Consider the following 12,345-nt stretch of genomic DNA (forward strand, 5'->3'; position numbering starts at 1 on the left):
ACATTCACTCCATCATAAGCTCAGAAGTGGGGATATTCACCAATGATTGCATAATGTTCAGCAACTCCTCAGATATCGAAGCAGTCCACGGCTAAATGCAGCAAGACCTGGACAATATCCAGGCTTGGGCTGACAAGTGGCAAGTAACATTCATGTCACACTTGCTGAGCAATGACCATCTCCAACAACAGAGGGTCTAACCATCACCCCTTGACATTCAATAGCACTACCACTATCAACAGCCTGGGGATTACTATTCAGCAGAACCTGAAATGAACTGACCATATAAATACTGGGGCTACAAGAGTAGATCAAGGGTTTGTAATTCTGCAGTGAGTAACTCACCTCGTGATTCCTCAAAGCCTGTCCACGAGGCACAAAATTATTTTTCAAATATTTATCAATATTGCCCAATCCATCATGCAAACCAGCCTCCCATCCATTGACTCTGTCTACACTTCCCGCTGCCTCGGCAAAGCAGCCAATATAATTAAGGACCCCATGCACCCTGGACATTCTCTCTTCCACCTTCTTCCTTCGGGAAAAAGATACAAAAGTCTGAGGTCACGTACCAACCAACTCAAGAACAGCTTCTTCCCTGCTGCTGTCCTTTTGAATGGACCTACCTTGCATTAAGTTGATCTTTCTCTACACCCTAGCTATGACCGTAACACTACATTCTGCACCTCTTGTTTCCTTCTCTATGAACGGTATGCTTTGTCTGTATAGTGCGCAAGAAACAATACTTTTCACTGTATGTTAATACATGTGACAATAATAAATCAAATCAAAATCCCATTCCCCTTTAATATTATTGTCTTTACCTCTATATGTAATTGTAATGAAGTCTAATAGCTCTCTAGCTCACCTCCCAGTTCTTCACAAATTGCTCACAGTAAACTGCAGCTCACATTCAGCCCAATACTCTGTTCTCAGCACCACTCCCAAACATCAGGCAGTATTTAATGGAGGCCACAGGGGTCTTGGCAAGAGATCTGCATTGCCTCTTTAAGGAAAAACCCATCATATTGAGTGCCACCCTGGCACTTAACAACTTAACCTGGTGTTGTGAGACTTCTTACCGTCTTAACAACAACAGCAGGCTTTCCCCAGGATGCACGGCCCCAGGGGAAAAGTCCCGCCTGCCGAGGTCTGTTGGCCAAAAGCTGGCAGTTCCATTGAACAGCAGTGCCAATGGGGAAGCAGTGGCTGCTGCCGGTACTACACCCTCCTGAGGCCTAGCATCATCCCTGGATCCCAAGACTTAGGTGAGTGGTGGCGGGAGAGGGTGTCATGGGGAAGGGTGAATCAACCACAAGAGCAGTGGTTGGCTCTCAGTGGGCACTGCCTGCCCAATGCCAGGTTCTTCAAAAAGCATAGAGTGTTTTTGAGTGAGGGATCCCTCCCCGGGTGCTTGCAAGCAACCCCAACTGGGCTTGTTTGTCATGCTCCCTGTGTGGTAACCCCCCCCCCCCCCCCCCCACCGCTGCTGTGGCAGGGGGGCAAGATGGCTATCCATGGGCTTTCCCACCATAGACTCAATTGGGGCAGAGGTGGTAAGATGGCAGGGTTCTGGCCCACCACCCTCCTACCTGGTTAAATACTCCCGACTCCAAATTCGCCACGGGAGAGGTCATTAAATTCTGGCTATCATGTTACTCCTGCTTCCATTAGCTCGGTAGAAAATGCTAGTCATCACATCAATCATTCCCTAAACCTCCTCATTCACTACACAAACCCCAAACTCCATTCCCCACTCACCGGGGTAAATTTTATGTTCCTGCCTGCCGTGGGAATTGTCGTGGGTGGGATGGAAAATTTGGTCGTCCATTTAAAAGTCCGTTGACCTTGGGCAGGAATTTCGGATCTTGGGGCAGGTGTAACTGGAAAGTTCCACCCAACTGTACGCCAGCTCGCATTCTCAGTCTCTTTTTCGCCACTTCAACTCCTGAGTTCCTTGTGAACTCCCCAACCCCTCTCCAAATCCAGAGCTCACACAATTCCAATTGTCTTCCATATGATGTGGTGTAAGTAGAGAGAAACGTAGAGAAAAGGTTTCTATGCACTGCTGCCTCACAGCACCAGGGACCCGGGTTCAATTCCCGGCTTAGGTCACTGTTTGTGTGGAGTCTACACGTTCTCCCTGTGTCTACATGGGTTTCCTCCAGATGCTCTGGTTTTCTCCCAGTCTAAAATACATGCTGGTTAGGTGCATTGGCCAGGCTAAATTCTCCCTCAGTGTACCCAAATAGGCGCTGGAGTGTGGCAACTAGAGGATTTTCACAGTAACTTCATTGCAGTGTTAATGTAAGTCTACTTGTGACACTAATAAATGGACTTTAAAACTTTACTGGTGGGGAGTTCTAAACTGGGGGCCATAAATATGGGAGACATGAATAAATCCAATGGAGAATTCAAGAGAAACTTCTTCACCCAGAGAGTGGTTAGTAATGTAAAACTTGCTACCACACAAGGTGGTTGAGGTAAATAGCGTAAATGATTTAAGGCCAAGTTAGATAATACACGAAGGAGAAAGGAAGTGATGTATATGTGTGTAGGTGGGGTTGGGGAGGGTGGAGGTTTGTGTGGAACATAAATGTAAGCACAGAGCAGTTGGACTGACTGGATCCTTTGTGCTGTTGATGTTATTTTATGCAATGTAACCAGTGTTTCCTCAACCTGGCAGCATTTTGACTCCATCATATACGGACACCAGTTCATGCTCACACATTGTAATTGGGCCATAAGTTACATTTTTTAAAGTTTGTCACAAGTTAGCAGTTCAGCACATTTGCAGCTTCACAGAACATCATTGGCGTGTTGGAAAAGTTAGATAGCAGAGCAGAAAGCAATCAGTTTAAAGATAAATTGTGAATCTTTTAGTGGTTATTTTTGAAAGTAAAGCTTTAGGATATTGCGCTCACATTTGTGAGCGAGTGTGAGAGAGCAGGAAAGTTGCAACAAATTGCTAGTCTTTTTCAAAAAGACCACAGGATGGTTCGCGTGATTTTAGACGAAGGTTGTTGAGTCAAATTATGGCACACAATGAGGCTGTTTGGCCCAGAGTCCATGCCAGCTCTTGTTACGAAGTCTCAAGTAACCTCAGATCAGCAAGTAACTGGAAAAAATAGTATAAATGAGGCAATCTTTCATTTCTTACATATATATTAAGCATTCTGCTGATCAAAATGGGAGCTGTCAGGTTGAAGGTATAATACAGTCTGTGTTTTCATAGATTCCCTCCAGTGCAGAAGGAGGCCATTCAACCTGTTTCCACACCGACCACAATCCCACCCACACCCTATCCCCATATGCCAATTTATTTACCCTACTAACCCCCTGACACTAAGGGGCAATTTAGCACGGCCAATCCACCTAACTTGCATATCTTTGGATTGTGGGAGGAAACCGGAGCACCAGGAGGAAACCCACGCAGACACGGGGAGAACGTGCAAACCCCACACAGACAGTGACCCAAGCCGGGAATCAAACCCGGGTCCCTGGCGCTGAGGCAACAGTGCTAATCACTGTGCCACTCCACGAGTTCTCTAGTCAGTGTCGGTGGAAAGAGTTTTGTTTTGTCAGAATCCTTTACAATTTTGAACACCCCAGTCAATATCCCCGTAACCTTCAATCTCTAAGGAGAACAATCACAGCATCTCTGGTTTCTTCCACATAACTGCAGTCCCTCATAATCCCTCATGCCCTGTACCATTCAAATAAATTACTTCTGAACCCTTTCCAAGGCTTTGGCCATTCTTCCTAAAGTGTATTGCCCAGAACCGATCGCAATATTCCAGCTGAGGGCCAGTATATTAGAAAAGCTTTGTATTTGTTGCTTTTGTACTGTGTGGCTGCAAGCACTGAGCCCATGTACTTTAACAGCTTTGCAACCATCAAAGATTTGTTGTATGTTTAAGTTTTAAGTTTCTTTATTAATTAGGGTCACAAGTAGGCTTAGATTAACACTGCAAATGAAATTGTGAAAATCCCTTAGTCACCACACTCCGGCACCTGTTTGGGTACACTGAAGGTGAATTTTGCATGGCCAATGCACCTAACCAGCACGTCTTTCAGACTATGAGAGGAAAACGGAGCACCCGGAGGAAACTCATGCAGACATGGGGAGAACGTGCAGTCTCCGCACAGTGACCCAAACCGGGAATCGAACCTGGGTCCCTGGCGTTCTGAGACAGTAGTGCTAACCACTGTGCCGTGCGTATGCAAATGCCCTGTTTATGAATCCCTTTAAAATTGTGCTGTTTAGTTTACATCATTTCTGTCTTTCAAGATGCAGCACCACACTTTTCTGCATTAAATTGTGTCTGCCCATTTCGCCAATCTGTCCCTGCTCACCGATAATCTGCAGCTACCCTCCTCACTGTTTATATTTCTGAGTTTTCTGTAATATACCCAGGTTCAGGTCATTAGATATTATCTTACAGCCACAGCTTGGGTTCAAAGTCCCAACTTTGGATAGACAAGGTGTTTAGATGAATGGTTTAGAAATACATCTAGTGCCTTTGATGAGTATTCTTGCCAGGATATTGATTCCGGGGTTCCTGCACTATACCATTCACAACTAGGACATGGATTTAAATCCAGGACCTGTTTAATGCCTTTTTCTAATTCAGCTGGGGGTGTATTACCTACATAAAAAAATCAATAACCATGGTTAAAAGTCAACAAACTAAGCTATTAAGAAATCCACAATAGATTTTGTTGGTGCAATATGGATTCCATTGGGTCATATATTAATCAACTGGAATCCACAGTGTTTCATTGAAGAGAAGTGAGCAATATTAAGCGAGAGCAAGTGTTCACAGCATGAATTGGAACTTTAACAGCTCAGTTAAATGTTTTATGGCATATTTTTTGGTCAGATTATGTTGGAAATTTAGAATTGTCCACATATTCTTTACAATGTGACACAGATCAAAGTTACACCTCCAATCCTGTCAAAGACTAGGGCAAGGTCATCAACACGTCCCCAAGTGTCGTGTTGGCTACAGGTTGTGTGTGTGTTCACATTTAAAAACATGCACCTCATACAAATACTACACACTAATGCAAGAACCGAGAGGTGTTCAAAGTACAAATCCAACAATGCATGTCGAATAACGTGACCTCACATCAGTTGAATATTTAGTGATAGAAATGCATTTTGCTGTATAGTGAAAAAGCACATGGATACAACAGCATTACCTACTCTGTATACTAGAATATTTTCCACCAATTATAAACTTCAACGTAAAATCAACAACTGATTCTTTGGTTGGTTGCAGATATTAGCTTGGGTCGATCGATTACAAATGTATATTTTTAAAAATTCTGCCAACACTCCAATTCCCAAGTACAACCAAAGGTCTAGTGGGGGAATACAGCCTTGATGGCAGATCTTTGGCATCACTGTCAATGTTGATAATCTAGCAGCAATCTTTCGGTAAAGTTTGTAAAGCTGGGCTGGTTTTCTAAAGGAAAATGCCCTTTCGAAACAGGCATTAGCCAATTCCTATACCCGCTCCACCATACTTAACCTCCAATGCCAATTATTGTTTTGTGATAAAACATTTTTTAAAAAGTGAACTAACAATCTTTCATGTCGTACTTACTGCCAGCTGAGATCTGCACAAAATTACCTCTTCACAAAGCAAAGCTATGATGGGCATATTTTATAGAACATAGAACATAGAAAGCCACAGCACAAACAGGCCCTTCGGCCCACAAGTTGCGCCGATCATATCCCTACCTCTAGGCCTATCTATAGCCCTCAATCCCATTAAATCCCATGTACTCATCCAGAAGTCTCTTAAAAGACCCCAACGAGTTTGCCTCCACCACCACCGACGTCAGCCGATTCCACTCACCCACCACCCTCTGAATGAAAAACTTACCCCTGACATCTCCTCTGTACCTATTCCTGCATGTTCATCTGTTGATACAAAATCCTCCCCACTCTCATGTCATTTGCCCCACTCTGTCATTTGTTCTAAGTCAACATCTTTTGTCAATCACCTTTCAAATGAGCTGCTCCCCTAAATGAGATCAGAGGGTAAACATACAATGGAAATACAGCTGCGATTCATTGAAATCCTACAGTGCAAAAGGAGGCAATTTGGTCCATTGAGCCTGCACCAACAATCCCACTCAGACCCCATCCCCGTAATCCCACATATTTACCCCGCTAACCTATGAATTCCATGATACTAAGGAGCAATTTAGCATGGTCAATGCACCTAACCCGCACAGCTTTGGAGTGTGGGAGGAAACCCATGCAGACATGAGGAGAACCTGCAAACTCCACACAGGCAGTGACCCAAGCTGGGAATCAAACCCAGGTCCCTGGAGCTGTGAGGCAGCAGTGCTAACCAATGTGCCACCATTTTTATTCAACTCAAGTATTCAGAAATAAGGCAATGACGGCTGATTTGGACAAATATTGCCCTCATTACTGGTACAAGCTTGAGACACTCTGACCACCTGAAGTGCAGAGCATTCTCTAACCAGGCCAAGCTGGGTTTTAGTGCATGTGCGGGGTTCCCATCTTAAAAAGAAATGTTTAATTTTTCAGCAGCATTTTATACACTTCATTGTAGATTTTTATTTAAATTCTTGCTTTTCAACTTGCTATCAGGTCTCCCAGCTTTCCTTTTATTCATTCAAGCATGTGGGCTTCGTTAGCTAAGCCAGCATTTGTTGCCCACCCCTAATTGCCCTTGAGAAGGTGATGGTGAGCTGCCTTCTGGAACTGCTGCAGCCCACGCAGTGTAGGTACATCCACAGAGCTGTCAGAGAGGGAGTTTCAGGATTTCAACCCAGCAACTGTGAAGGAACAGCGATACATTTCCAAGTCAAGATGGTGAGTGGCTTGGAGGGGAGCTTCCTGGTGGTGCTGTTTCCAGATCTCCGCTGCCCTTGTCCTTTTAGATGGCTGTGGGTTTCGAAGGTGCTGCCTAAGGAGCCTTGGTGAATTCCTGCCATCTGTAAGCTTTGTCTGGTGTTATTTAATCCAACAGTGCCACAATTGACCTGTTTTGCAAGACAAGTTTAGTTATCTCAAGGCTTTCTTTCTTTGCAAACTTTTAAAAAAGATTCAGTTGTGATTTATTGGTTTCTCATAAAACATCCAAAACGTTACCTATAATACATGCTAATTCCTCCCTTTCACCTAGATTTTTCCCCCTCTTCTGACCACATTTAAACATAAAGTTTCTAATATATTGAAGTCATTCAAAAATATTACAAGATTACCGATCAAGTTCTGTATCTTTGAATGCCTTCATTAAGGTTTTTAAATTTGGTTCTTGGTTAAAAGGGCTATCAAATATGTCTTTATGTTTTTAAAATCTAATTGTGTACACTATGCAAAATTTTGTACATCAGTGATTTTGTTCAGCGTTCAAACTGATTTTGTAACATGATTTCAGAGTTCTATTGCTTCTCAAATGATTTAAAAAAACATCAGTGCAATTTAGAGAAACCAACCTCCTCCCTGTTAGTGCATCAGAAAGAATATAGTCTATGACTTGAATAGCAGCAGCCTTAGCAATCACTTTAGATCAGGTGAAATTTTAGATTTAAACAATTGTGTAGTTTTGGTCACCTTGTTATAGGAGAGACATTGATAAACTGGAAAGAATGCAAAGATTTACGAGGATGCTGCCAGGACTAGTGAGCCTGAGTTATAGGGAGCGGTTGGCCAGACTAGGACTTTATTCCTTGGAATGTAGGAGAATGAAGGGTGACCTTACTGAGGCATATAAAATATGGGGAATTGAAAACTAGAGAACATAGGTTTAAGGTAAGAAGAGAAAGATTTAAAAGGGATCGGAGGGGGAACTTCTTCATGCAGAAAGATGGTGTGTATATGGAATGAGCTGCCCAAGTGGTTGAGGCAGGTACAAAGCAACATTTTAAAAAACATTTGGGTAACTACATGGATGTGAAAAGATTAGAGGGATATGGGCCAAACACAGGCAGTTGGGACGACCTGGGAGAGCACCATGGTCAGCATGGACCAGTTGGGCCGAAGAGCCTGTTTCCATGCTGTATTGCTCTATGACAATGGGCCAAACTTTCCCGTTCCACCCGCCACAGGAATCGGAGCGGGTGAAAGGGGTGGACCATGGAAAGGTCTGTTGACCTGGGGTGGGTTTTTCCCCATTTGAGGGCATACGTGGCTGGAAAATCCCACCCTATGACTCTAGGAGAGAAAGGAAGCAATGACACTGTCTCCACTTCCTTTTGTTCATACTGAGAAATTACAGAAAGTGCATTTTTTGCCACAGCAGCTCAAATTAAATTCTTGCTGTCATTACATTTTAGTTTTTCCTTGGGATTTTAAATTTGGTAATGCAAAAATTTAATTGTGCTTGTGCTATTTTACAATGCCAATACGTCATGATATTCCCTCTCCCGTGATATCAAATGCTAATATTGGCCCAGTGACCTGACTGTCAAACTGCAAGTTCTTTTCCTACTTATGCTGCCAAATGTTAAGATCTCTCACATTCCTAATAATACCCAGCTCACTCGCAGGATGTTATTATTAATAACACTATCAGCATTTCACACATTTATTACAGATGCAGAACAATCTTAAAATGCTGTGTGCCTCTCAGTGCCGAGGACAAATAAACATGCTCCAATTTGCAAAATTCTTAACACAAAACTGAAATTCTTTATTGAACAATTAGTCCTTTATGGCCTTTGGGGGGGGGGGGGGGGGGTTAGGATACAGATTCACACAATTAACAGAATAATGCACACTGTATTACGTGGCACAATGCTTCTAGTCAGTGCAACTTGCCAGGAATACCTCACTGGGGGACTGGCAATAATAAAAATGTATCTACAGACATTTCTCTCAGTCACATCATAACTTGTACGTAGATCTGTCAGAGCTAATTCTAGGCATATTTTTCCAACGATCTTTTACAAAGAAAAAAAAGTTGGTTTGTTGCCATTTGGAATGTCCTTTACCTGAAAAAGTAATAATTAGATCAAACCCACAAAACATAATTAAAGCTTATACCACACAGCTACTTAGACGGTACAAATCATAGGGAACATTTTCTCAAGAGTCTTTAGTCACAAGCCATGTACAGTATTGGTCTCCTTATTTAAGGAAAGATGTACATACATTAGCAGCTCAGGGAAGGGTTATAGACTAATATCAGGAATAGGCATGTTGGGGTTGTATCCACTGGAGTTTAGAGTAAGAACTTGATCAAAACTTTTAATATCCTGAGAAGTCTTAACGGGATTGATGTGGAGAGGATGTTTCCTCTTCTGGGAGAATCCAGAACAAAGGGGTCACAGTTTAAAAATAACACGTCACTCATTTAAGACAGATGAGATTTTTTTCATTCAGTGTTGTGGACCTGAGGAACTCTTCCTCAAAAGGCAGTGGAAAGAGCCTTTGAATATATTTTTTAGAGCTAGATGCAGGGATAGGTAGGAATGCAGGCTTGAGGTTACATTAACAGCCATGATCTAATCGAATGGCAGAGCAGGTTTGAAGGGCCAATTGGCCTACTTCTGTCCCCCAATTTGTACGTCCAGCTGAGGCTCTATTGGTTTACTTGGTTGGAGCTAGAGTTGAGGGGAACGCATCTGATCTTTTCTTTGAATGTTTTGGTTTCTCCCGAGTTGCTGCTATCACACGTCAGAGAAAGTCCTTCCATCTATCTTGGCTCTACAAGGGCATATGTGCTTATATAATGACTGATTTTGTTAGTACTTCTCCCATTCCTCTCCAGACTGCTAACTTCCATTATACTGGGGAATTGAAAGGGGTGGGGATGTGGTTGGCAAGGGGAAGGAAAAGCAAAAGACAAAAAGGATGTTTTAACCACAGGATCGGAACCCAAACGATTCCACACCTTGTGCAAGCAAGACATACAGGCAGAAGGAGAAACAATTAACACCATTTAGTCCACTGTCTCTGTACTGGAAGATGAAAGCGTTTTTGTCCATAAACAAATGTCAAAGATGATCAATTAGTCATCTAAACGTTTAAGGACACTTTTTTTAAAAAAACAAATCGTGGTGCGAGACAGGAGCTATTCATTGATGGAAAAAGGAACACACTGAGGAACAAATGTATCATATTCACAGCTCTGCTCTAGCAAGGCAAACTTAACCTTGAAGGAGGAACTCCAACTGATTCACTGCCACCCCCTTGACTTTGCCATCTTAATCACAGGCAAAGCTATCTTTGATTACTTCCTATGTCTTCCATCAATTCCACTTCTTTCTACGAAAATTGCCAGTCACCTACAAAGACACTTTCAAACTCCCAAATATCTAGCATTTGGCACTCTGTCCACAATGCTTTTGTAGATACTAATCTTTCTTTGCCCTCTCCTATTTCTCACCTATGTGATGTCCCTCTGATATCATTGAAAAAAAAAAAGACTCCACATGTACACCAAGGTCCATCTCTGCCTCACCATCACCCTTCAACTCCTTCACTGCATCAGATTCATTTTGATGCTTGTCCAACATCAAGTTTTGGATGAGAGGAATTTCTTCCCAATATTTACTTGGAAAACTGGAACTTCACCACCCCATCCCTATCTGTTCCCAACCATGACATTCTACTCGACTTCGAATTGAGCTTCCATCTCATTCTCACCATCAACAAGACCATCTACTTCCACCTCTAATGTCACCAGCATCTGCCCTCATCTCACCGTTTCTAAAACCATTATCCATACTTTAGTTGCCCTTATACTTAATTTGAACACACTCATGGCTGGCCTTCCATCTTCCAACCACTGCAAAGATGAGCCCATTTAAAACTCAGGCGCCTGCAGCTGGACTCACCATGTTTTTTTCACCCACACCCTTGTGCTCACCGTCCAACAATGCTTGATTTTATCATCCTGGTGTCCCATATCCCTGTAACCTCCTACAGCCCCACATCCCTCAGAGAACCATGTTCTTCCGATTCTGGTCTCGATTTCATTAGCCCCATCACTAGTGGCTGCGCATGCAGATGTCTAGGCCATTAAGTTTCGAATTCACACAAACTCCTTTTCCTTTAAAGCTACCTCTGGCGAAATCTTCTCATCTTTTCCAATATCTCATGTAGCACAATATCAAATTTTGTTTAATATTCCTGTAAAGTTTTATTGTTAAAGGCAGAATATAAATACAAATTTTTTACTCTTGTTGAATCACTGAGTATAACTGGTATGGAAAATTCACGTGAGTTCCATGTTTAGTGCTAACTTTGCATGTATTTTGTAGGCTATTAACCAACTAGGAACCAGGTAAAAATTGCTCATAACTCAATGTCTGTAGGTCTTTTTCAAGGAACTGCGCCTTTTAGCTCACCCTATTCTTGAAAGAACTAGATATGACATTACAGCAGGGGTAATCAGCTATCAGGCAAGGATATTCAACAGCAACTGTGAAGCACATGGAATTCTGGAGCTCCATAATGCAAATTTTACATGAATGAAACATTTAATTAAATTTTGGATTCAGCCAGAATGCAAAATTCTCCAATATTAAGCTACTGAAGTAAATTTAGTTGCTCGGGTTACTGCTGCATGTTAAGCTGCATTTATACAGGTACTTTGCTAACAGCCACAACCTATTGTAGGAACTTGCATAGTTACTGGCTAAAATGATGATCATAGTTAAATAAAGTTTTGGAGCCCTGAAGTTAAATTGATACGAATTCCATAACTAAAAAATTAAAATGTGGGGGGGGGGCCAAAACAACTATGATGTCATGAATTAAGTACGATTCGATAACCCTATTTAAAATCACCAATTTTGTTTGTATCATCCAACAAATAGCTCTCCCAGTCACGTGGGTTTTGCAAATTAGGTTGTATTCCACTTATAGTCAGTAAACAGTGTGTCACCAGGATCACTGGCTCCTATCCAATAACCACCTTTGGTTTCGGTTGCGCCCACATGATTGTAAATGTCATTCATTTGGTATATAAATAATTAAAGGAGAACTGGAACAATTCACTCTCCTTCCCTTAGGAACCAAGATTATTTTGGGAAGGAGTTGATAATTGCACAAGGTAGATTGGGTTCATAGATCTGCATGATGTTACAATCTATTTTAGTACTTCAAATACATTATAACCACAGAACAGGGGTAAACTAAGCAATCACATGGGTCTCAGAGACAAAAAAGGAACATTACATTGTGCTCATCTGTACAACCTTTTATTTACACATACAACATTTTCCAAACACAAGCTAAAACATATGTATTACTTGAATATAATAAAGTGTGCTCTGTACAAATTCAAAATCCTAGAGTTTTAGTGACAATTAATGTACAACAAACGCAATCAATATACTGTAAAATAT

The sequence above is a fragment of the Mustelus asterias genome, chromosome 26, assembly GCF_964213995.1.
Source record: "Mustelus asterias chromosome 26, sMusAst1.hap1.1, whole genome shotgun sequence".
Lineage (NCBI taxonomy): Eukaryota > Metazoa > Chordata > Chondrichthyes > Carcharhiniformes > Triakidae > Mustelus > Mustelus asterias.